Source organism: Meleagris gallopavo, chromosome 3 (genome assembly GCF_000146605.3).
Source record: "Meleagris gallopavo isolate NT-WF06-2002-E0010 breed Aviagen turkey brand Nicholas breeding stock chromosome 3, Turkey_5.1, whole genome shotgun sequence".
NCBI classification, from domain to species: Eukaryota; Metazoa; Chordata; class Aves; order Galliformes; family Phasianidae; genus Meleagris; species Meleagris gallopavo.
Genome location: NC_015013.2, coordinates 58,119,516 through 58,129,729, shown reverse-complemented (window position 1 = coordinate 58,129,729; position 10,214 = coordinate 58,119,516).

The window sequence follows — 10,214 nt, the reverse complement described above, 5'->3', positions numbered from 1 at the left end:
ATGACCGCAGGAGGTTCTGGGGAGCAGCTGCGCTCCTGCTCCCCCTGCCGCAGCTGCAGCCTGTCCTGCCAACAAAGGGTGAGCAGCAAACTTGTCGTGGCATATGCTGCTGCGGTTGGCTTTGCTGCGGCTTTTGTTTGGATTTGTTTCCTGCAGAACAGCTCAGCTCCCTTTGCTTTCTCAGCATTCAGTGAGAACTCTGCGTTTAGCCAGCAGATACGTTCGTATTTTGTCTTCGTAAGCACTCACAGTGATGCTAAGAGTCCTTGGGCTTGGGACACTGCTGCAGACACTGCTTTGCTTCCATCTGTCTGTCTGTCTGTCTTCCTGCCCATCGTTCACAGTGCAGACAAACATCTGAGAGATGGCCGCTTCCCCCTGCTGCAGCTTCACCCCAAACATCACAGGGTCCCTGTTCAGCCTGGCTGTGTGCAGCCGTACATTTCATATAAGTGCTACCCAGTGACCTGAGAGCCTCCCGTTCTGATTTCCCCCCAAACTTTGTCCTTACAGCGCAGCAAAGGCACTCAAGTTAACACCCAGCAACCCTTTTCCATTCCTGTTTGTATCTCCGTGGTCCCTTCAAACTCACAGTAAGCCATGTCTGGGAACTGTTCAGGAATCATTTAGGAATCCCTTTTTTAGGAACTACTTGGAAGCTCATTATTCGGGTCTCATAGGCACACCTGCACTCTTTCCTGGGACGTGGAAACCACTTTGTAGGTGCTCCCAGTGCACTCGAGGTGCCCTTGGGCACGTGGCTGTCCCTGCACCAGGCAGGACATGTCTTGCAAGCAGCAGACCAGCCCAGTTAACTCCAGGGTGCTGGGAGGCTCACATGGTGGTAAAGCTCTCTGTGACTGCAGGTTGAGGGCATCTGAAAGTACAGTCTCAAACATTCCCACGTACACAAGAATTTTTTAAAGCACACAACCTGTTTTTTCTAAACACGCACAGTATTCAGAATGCAGAGTATTGCTTCTTTCACATCCCTCTCCAAGCCCAAAGCGGGCGGGAGCACTTCCTTATTTCCGCGGATAAACGTGGCTCGTGCGTAGGAGCAGAACAGCACGGAAACACCTCGCACGGTGCTGTCAGATACGAGAATGCAAACGCAGCCTTGGTGCAAAACTCCTTTGTGCTGTGAGTGTGGAGGTAAGCTGAGATGAGTGAGTTTCACAGGCACCTAAATGCACGTATATTAGGTGAGAACTCTTATGCTCAGGAGAGCATTACAGTGCTGCACTGCATACGTTAGCAGCTGCAATAATTGTAGATGTTCACTTAAAAGCAGGAATTGGAGGCAATGATGTCCTTTTCTTAGTCTTGCTTACAGGGAATTGAACATTTTTCATGGAAACTTTCCACTCTGCATCTTTTATTTGGCGTATTCTGTGCATGACACTAGTCTTATTAACCTCTGCCTCTTGCACTCGCCCATCAAGTGCAATAAAATGGCTCCTCAACGTCCTTGGTCTGCAGGGAGTTTCCAGAAATGGCATCTGTGCTGACATTGAAATAATCTGCCGGCCGAGGCCAGCGTGCATTTATTGACGGGGCTGCCTGGCTGCGGTTCTGCAAGCCGCTCCGATCTTGTTTACTTAAATCCCTTTCCTTCCTCTCTTTATTTGAGAACACAGCACACCATGCAATGATGCTATCTGGTCGTGGTTTCACACACACGAGCTAGCTGGGGCGTGGAGCAGTCAGGGTGCTCAGCACTGCCGGCACTCACTGCCTCCAAATGCAGCTTTCTGATTCTTCCTTCCTGGCTCTGGGCCCACAGCAGGGTGACCGTGAGAGCGGTTCTGCCCACCGCATGACTTCCATCAGCATGCTGCTAATTAAAGTGGTTGAGGTTCTGCCCTTTTCACCTGACACAAGAGTGGTGAGGCACTGGCACAGGCTGCCCAGAGAGGTGGTGGAGTCACTGTCCCTGGAGGTGTTCAAGAAACATATAGATGTGGCACTGAGGGGCATGGTTAGGGGGCACGGTGGGGATGGGCTGGCGGTTGGACTAGATGATCTTAGTGATCTTTTCTAACTTTAGTGATTCTGTGATTCTATGAGAGGGACACAGGGCCTGTGGCAGAGCTGGTAGCTCTCGCACAAGGAGAGGGACACGGCTGGTCCAGAGGGCAGGGATGAACTGGGAAGAAAATATGGTGAGCTATGGGCTGGTGTATAGAATCATAGAATCATTAAGGTTGGAAAAGATCTCTAAGATTACCTAGTCCAAGCATCAGCCCATCCCCACGATACCCACTAACCATGTCCTCCAGTGTCACTTCTACCCTCTTCTTGAACACCTCGAGGAACAGTGACTCCACCACCTCCCTGGGCAGTCTGTTGCAATGCCTCACCACTCTTCTGAGAGAAATTTTTCCTAATATGTAACCTGAACCTCCCCTGGCACAACTTGAGGCCACTGCCTCTCGTCCTATCTCTGTCATCTGGGAGAAGAGGCCAAACTCTACCTCATCATACACTCCTTTCAAATGGTTGTAGAGAGCGATAAGGTCTCCTCCCCTGAGCCTCATCTTCTCCAGACTTAACAACCCCAGTTCCCTCAGCTGCTCCCCACAAGCAATTGAGGGATGCACAGGCAGTGTGGGGATGCAGCCCTGGGAAGGGCAGCCACTGCCTGTGACCCTGCGCTCAACACAGCAGCACCAATAAATGTGTCCATGGAAAGGTACCAGCGTGAGAGAAGAGTGAGCAGTGTGCAGCCTTCCTCTTGGAGTCTGCTGAGCTGAGAAACAGAGTGCTCAGTTTAACCCCACAAACCTCACCCCAGCCTGAAGAACACAGCCTTTCCAAACACCACTGGCTGCCCTTGAGTTATCCCATACAGAAACCAATGCAGACATGGGACAGCAAGCAGAGTTTGCCCAGATCCCATACAGTCATGGCTGAGCTGTATAACTCCCTGGCTCAGACACAACACATTGAGATAAATGTGGAGCTAGCTCTGGCTTTGAGTCTTTGATCTTCAGTTTGTTGAAGAGAGAAAAAGTTTAATAACAAACAGAAAGAGAAAAAGGTTAATAACAAACAGCTGAATGAAAATCCACTGAGATAAACGTGGATCTCCCTGCAAACACCAGCCTGCAGAAGCAGGATCTGATCAGTATCAGCCTTCCCTGGGGTGCAGGAACTGCCATGCAGGTATTTTTGTGGGCAGATGACACAAGCTTTCTACCTAATGCAGGCACATATTTTTCAGGGATGAGGAGGAAGGGGTCACAAAATGAGCCAATGGATACAGTGGGTGTTTGTGCTATGTGGAGAGGATTTTTCCATCTGACCCACAGTTTGAGCTCATACCCTGAAAATTTATATGGGACAGTGAGAAGTGTACAAATATAACACGTATGCTTTCCCCCTCTGCTCTTATACCCTTTCTGTGTGTTTCTTTTTAGGCTCAGCTGAAACCTGTGCTCCTGCCACAGCCTCCTCTCCCATCAATCTGGGAGAAGTCAGCCATCAGGGTTCAGTGCTCCCCAACACCCAGGAGCCACAGGAAAGGCTTAGGGCTGAGGATTTTGGTGGGGGGCAGGACACAGATCTGCCCTTTTCTGGGCCTGGCACTCCCCACTGGTCCTGCTGGGGAGAAGCAGGGCTGGGCCCTGCACTGTGCTTGGGGTCTTGTGTCCCCATCTCAGTTCGTCACCAGATAGGCAGCACCAGCTGAAACAAAGAGGGAGTAAGAGCAGCTGCTGGAGGCTTTTCCAGAGAATATTTCCCATGCTGACTGGAAGCATTCACGGGCTGTGGAGGATGGGTCCTCCCTCGGCTGTCTCACTTATCTCAGCTGCTCTAGGTGGTGGCTGTGGCAAGCGGCACACTCACCAGATAACAGAGGCTTATCTTGCAGAGAAAGGGAGATGCTGACTCAGCTGCTGGAAAAATGAAGCAAAACATGCAAAAGGCACAAAAGTTTGCTTGCGGCTCGCTCTTGTCCAAAGAGCAGAAAATAAGGGAGGGTTTCTGCAAATAGGAAGACATTGAATTAACGGTGCATCCGCTGCCGAGGCGAGGGGAGAGGCTGGGTGCACCAACAATGGAGCAAAATAAAACAACACAAAGGCAGGAAATGCACAAGTTCAGGTTCACACAGCACAGCTGGGGCAGGTACGGGAAGCCCTGCCCACACAGTGCTGCTGCTTACCAGGTTCGGTCCAGCAGGACTTTAAGCTGCATTAACAAGAGGATCTTCACAGGCTCATACCTTAGCAGAAACTGATGTCATTAGATGCTGAGCAAGACAATGGGGCAACAACTGAGAGCATGAAGGAGAAAGCCATGTAAAGCTTGGCTTGGTTAGAACATGTTTTTAGACTCAAAGATGAGATGATTCATATAGACTTCAAATCAAAGTATATTTGGGAACCCAACTTCTCTCTGGTGACAGAGACAGGACCTGAGGGAATGGCATGGAGCTGCGTCAGGGGAGGGTCATGTGAGGGTTAGGAAAAGATTCAGAGGGCAGTGGCATGGAACAGGCTGCCCAGAGCAGTGGACCCAGCCCCAAGCTGCCAGAGTTCAAGGAGCATTGGGACAGTGCTCTCAGACATAGGGTTTGGGTTTTGGATGGTCCTGTGTGGACCCAGGAGTTGGACTCAGTGATCCTTGTGGGTTCCCTCCAATACAGAATACTCTGTGATTCAGTGATTCTGTGAACCCAATCCAGCCACACAACCTGGAACCAAGATTTGACTGCAGAACAGGAACATGGTCTTGCTAAAAGTTCTCGGCTGAGGGGAAGCAGCACCACCAGCTTTCCTGTGTCACTGTGCAAACCTTGCTGATCCTTTACCACTGTGCTTCCTGGGGACACAGGCTCACCAAATCTTCCCAGTGGGAAGGGTGCAGGGGACAGGATGGTCGCTGGATGCCCTGAACCCCTCAGGATCTGCTCCAGCAAAGTGGCATTGCCTTTGCTACCATGGAGAAGGGCTGCAGCTTGTGAAGGTGAGCAAGAAAAGGCTGTGCTCCATCAGCCAGGCTCCTTCCCATCCTCTTGGCAAGGCCACTCCCGGTGTTTCAGATGAAGCTCACCACCCAGCTTTTCTGCTGCCAGAGCAGCTGCACTCATTAGCATGTGAAGGACAAGGAAACAGCAACTCCCAGTCTGCTTTAGGTGCAAAGCAGGAGATCAGAAAGCCACACAGAAGATGCACAAATCCCCTTGTGTCCCAGACCCTTGCAGAGAGGCAGAAGGCTGCAATAATTTTTGACGTGCTGGCACTGTTTGCTGAAGATACCTTGACAGAAGGGAGCTGCCTGGCTCCCATTTGGCTCATGTGATGCTGTCTCAGGGAGAGATGAGAAGGAGCAGTCTGCAGACTGCTGGGCAGCCGTGATGCCTTATCTAGTGGCCGTAAATCTCCTCACAAATTTATAGTGCTATATAAAAGTTGAGAAAGAAGGAAGAGGCCACTGCTCTGTAAGGATAGGAAGTGGTGGGGAAAGGAGAAGAAGCAGGAGTAATTTGTGCAGTAGCCTGGAAAGAGTCCATGGGGAGTTTAAAAAGCAATTTTATTTTGGATGCTGAAATGAAGCAGTGAGCCACTGGCTGTTTGGCCGAGGGTGAAGCGGTCAAATGTCACAGCCCAGGAGGGGAGACAGCAACTCTTCATCCCTCAGCCCTGGAGCGAGGTGTTTAGTGGGGGAGGGGGATTACCATACCAGAGGAATACACACGCACACACACACACACACACACACACACACAAAAACCACCACCCCCACCACCACCAACAACAACAAAAAAACAGAAAAGGAAAGCACTGATAGAAATTTCAGCAGAAGGCCAAAGAGTGTGGCACCAGTAATAAAACACAGAGGCTGTAGTGTGGCTGGAGAGAGGAAGAGGATGCACAGGGGCGGGGGTGAGGGGAAAAAAGGGACGGGGATTATAAACCACTGTCAGCTTAATTTCATTTCCCAGGAAAATAAAAAAAATATTTGTAGGCACACGGACGAGAACAAGGAGATGAGATTCAGCCAAGACTGGTTTGTCAAGAATATATTGCATCAAATCAAATTAATTTCCTTGTGTGGTAAAGCAATAGGTTTCATGGATAAACTTGAGCTTTGCAAGGCTTTTGACAAAGCCTTCCATAACATCCTCCTAAGTAAATTGGGGAAGAAAGCTCTAGCTCGAATTTCTGCAATACAACTGAAAATCGGATTGGAAACTGTACGAAAGGATTTAGTTTATAGCTCAAATCAGATTCCACGAGGCCTCCCAGGACCTGGTGCGAGCAGTACTTAGAGGGGAGCAGGGATCAAGCCTTCACACAGAGACTTGAAATCTATTGAACAGCAACATTCATACTTAAGAAGATCTTGACTTGATGTGATGAAGAATTGCTCAAAGAGCCCAGTGGGATGCAGCACGGTGCTCGTGGACTCGTGGACCAGCCCAGCCCAATGAGCACAACCAGTGCAGGACCGACGGGGCCATTTTGAAAGGCACAAACCTCAGGGAATGGACAAACCACAAATCAGTCTGAAGACCAAAGGACTGAGGGGGAGCACAATTGTTGGCTTCCAGTGTGAAAAACTTTGCTGCAAGGGAGAAGGTATTGTTGGGTTCATGGAGCATGATAGTACCAATAATAGGCAAAAATTACAGCAAGCAAGAATAAGTCAAAGTATAATTAAAGAACGGCATGGTTTGTGGGATCATCACCTCCCAACATCTTTAGGAAAATTAAGCCAAAAATAAAACCAGAAGACTACTTCACCCCCTTATAGGGTGATGGACTTGTTAGATGTCCAAAGACTGCTGCCTTACCGAGATCTTCTCTTTCAGCGGAAGAGGAGAGAGAAGGATGCAGGCAATGCCACAGTTCTGGGCAGCAGGGCCTGTGGAAGGTGCCCATCTGAAAGGCTTTTCCGTGTGTCACTAATTATTCAAATTTTTTAATGCAATCTGTCACAGCTGTCTGGCCCCCACCAGCCTAGTGCATATCAGAGGCACACAGCCAAAGTCTGTGGATATAATTTGGAGCTATGAAAAAAGCAGGCCTTCTGTTTTTACCCAAATATACTGTGCTTTGCGAGGGTGACAGTCCATACAGCTTTCTCTATATGCACACCACTCTATATTCAGAAACGGCTGGAGGACAGTCGCTGAGAATGGATAAATCCCAGCAGTGAGAAACCAGAAGAAAACAAAATCTTTTAAAAATACGTATACTGTATACATATATGACGTGTGTCTTCACAAAGAGGCAAACATGCACTGATAAACTGGTGTAATACAGTGCTTAAGGATTGACCCTCCAGTAATAACTCAGGGCACACAATCCAATAATTTAATAGGATAATTTAGGTGTTTTTTTTTAGGGCTTTGATGCTCTAATTTCAGAACCCAGCGCTGGATTGACTTTTACTATTGGCTTGGATGTGGCCAACTTTCTGCCCTGGTTTTCTGACACCAAACACAGCTCCCAGTAACGATATTTATGACACTCATTTTTATTAGCTGTTCCTCCACCAATTGTTCTACGAAATGCCTAAGCCATAGCCTGGCCTTTAAAAATTGCACACAAACACATACAGGCTCTGGCATTCTTTCTGTGTACCCACGGGCTGGGCTGCCTACACACAGGCCAATGTGCTCTGTTGTCTTCACGTTTTGCTTTGCTGACATTTATGAATGCCACTGCTGAGTTAAAGAAAATTTTATTGGGCTAAGAGAGCAGGATATGGTGATGTTCATTACTGGTGTAACTCCTCATTTCATTCATCACAGCCATAATTAATTTTCTAGCACAGGTATAGACTGAGATTTAAAGCCATCCTCGTGAAATAAATTAGCCCCTTTCCTCATCATATTTGGAGCTTCCTATTGTGAATACACTCCAGGTGTAATAGAGAGGCAATTTATGAGAATGAAATCTCATCTGCGTGCTATTCCTTGCCCTCTCTCTGGTGATTTTATTATGCCAGGGCACCTCTTCCCATTTGTTTAGAGGGCAGGCTGCATTCGTTATCAGAAGTTCAACAGGTTGTTTAGCATACACTAATGCACAGCGAGGCTGGAATGCATGGCACCCAACAGCCAGTGGAGGTCTGCAGCTGAGGGATGTTACTGCACATAGCAGCTCAACGCCAAGGGAATCCTTAAAGCAGGGCACACCACGGTCAAGGACTCAAATCTAAGCCCCAGACCATTCCTGGTGAGAAGCTGGGTACAGCAAGTTGGGTATGTGAAGTGTGGTCTGATCCAAGTACCAGCACAGCTCTCTGCCTCCAGGCTGGAGGGCGGCACAGATGGAAACACGAAGAAGAACCATTTCCACCCAAAATGCTGTGGCTGAATCCATTCAGATGCAAAGGCATCCCTGTGAAATGAATCAGCCCCTTTTCTCATCTTAGTTGGAGCTCTCTATGGTGGACATAATCGTGGCAATGTGTAAAGAAACCTCCAGTCTTCTGGGAATGAACATTCAGCTTTGAGGGAGCTTGGGAAAGCAGAAAGAGGAAAGCTTTTTACGAAGTGTTGCAATGCAGTGGCAATACACTGAGGCCCTGTGTGGGAAACAGCCCGTAGGAGAAAAGTTTCCACCTTTTGGTTGTGTCAGAAAAGTCCAGTTCTGAAGTTGTCCCTGTTGGAGGGACGGCAGATCTTTTTGCACAACGCTGGTCCAAAAGCCTGCCAGTTTGGGAGGGTTCTGTCCTGGGGAAACCTTCACCCTTCACCTTCATTCGACATCAGTGTCGAATCTGCGGTGCACAGTGACCACTGGGGCAGATCTCAGATGAGACAAGGAGGATGTTCTGCTCTTTCAGTTTCCACTGAGTTGAAAATACAAAACAGCGTAGGTTTTCCCTTTGAAAAGGGGAACTGCTTTTGGTTTTCCAGCAAGCTGGGACGTAGCTAATTAAAACAGCGCCTATCATCCTCACATCTCATCCTCACCGCTGAACTTCTAACCTGACATAAATACATTGCATACTGTAACGTGTTTCTCCCAATTATTAACCTTGAACATGGCAACCTATAAATCATCAGCGAAACAGCTGGTGCTCAGCATCGCCCCAAAGGTGTATGATTACGATCACTTTATATATATCTTGGTATGCAGACATGAAAAATTCATTGAAGAGCTTGGTATCATAAGGCTTATTGTAATGAATTTTCGTAAAAACATAGATCATGCTTAAAATAGGTGTCCGCTCATTATCACGTCGCCATTTATATCTTCCTGAATTACGTGTGCGTGGCTTGGCTGATTTCTTAGAGTCAAATGTGATTCCTAAACCAATTTATACCAGTTTGCCAATACTTCAGGGTGAGATTTTCATCTTTATGCCTTTCATTTCCGAGAGGACCAGGATTCCAACTTGCAGAATATCAGATGGATTAAGGATTGTTCCCAGCTGGAGATCTCACCACAACACTTGGTGTTGCATCCGTCGCTGCCAGGATTTCAGCAACTGCCTTCAGCACTTTAGCTGTGGGGAAGATAACTGCAGTCACATGAGATCGGTGCCAGCAAACAAAGGAATGGTGTGACTGTAAACCAGTAACAAAAGCAAGGGGAATAAACATACCAGAAAACAGGATGTAAATGAGACCTTGAAAATGAGCTTGCACAAACCACTGGAGTAAAACTGTCAGGACAGAACCTTTAGGAACGAGGGAGGCCGGAGGTCACCTGGAAACATTTTGGTCTTCAGGACAGAATCCTCACCTTCCCAACATGGACACAGGCATGCAGCTTGTGTCAGCTGGGCACACCCTCTGATTTAAAGCAAGCCAGCACCTATCCATTGGGCACCAGAAGGTGACACGTTCCCACCCTACACACACCTTGCAGTGATGCTCTGGCTGCCTGCGTGCCAGTCTGAGTGGCTGATAGCAGGTGATGGGAATCACGAGGGAGAGGCTCTGCATTTTGCTACCAGTTCACGCCATGAAACCATTGTTTCCCTATTGGCTACAGAAGGCTTTTGTCACCTTGGCTCGTATCCCACCCTCCTCTGTCAGAAGACATGAATTATGCCTGTGGTGGGACAGGGAGAGCTTTGTACCAGCACACGCAGCACCCTCCAGATTACAGAATCAGCCAGGGAAGCTTTTCCCACAGCTGCTGTAGGCCCCCAGGCACCAATGCAGCACGCAAAATGCACCAGTGCAAGCAGGGCTCCACCGTGCCTTCCTGCATCAGCCCTGTGCCATAAGGGCAATGTGG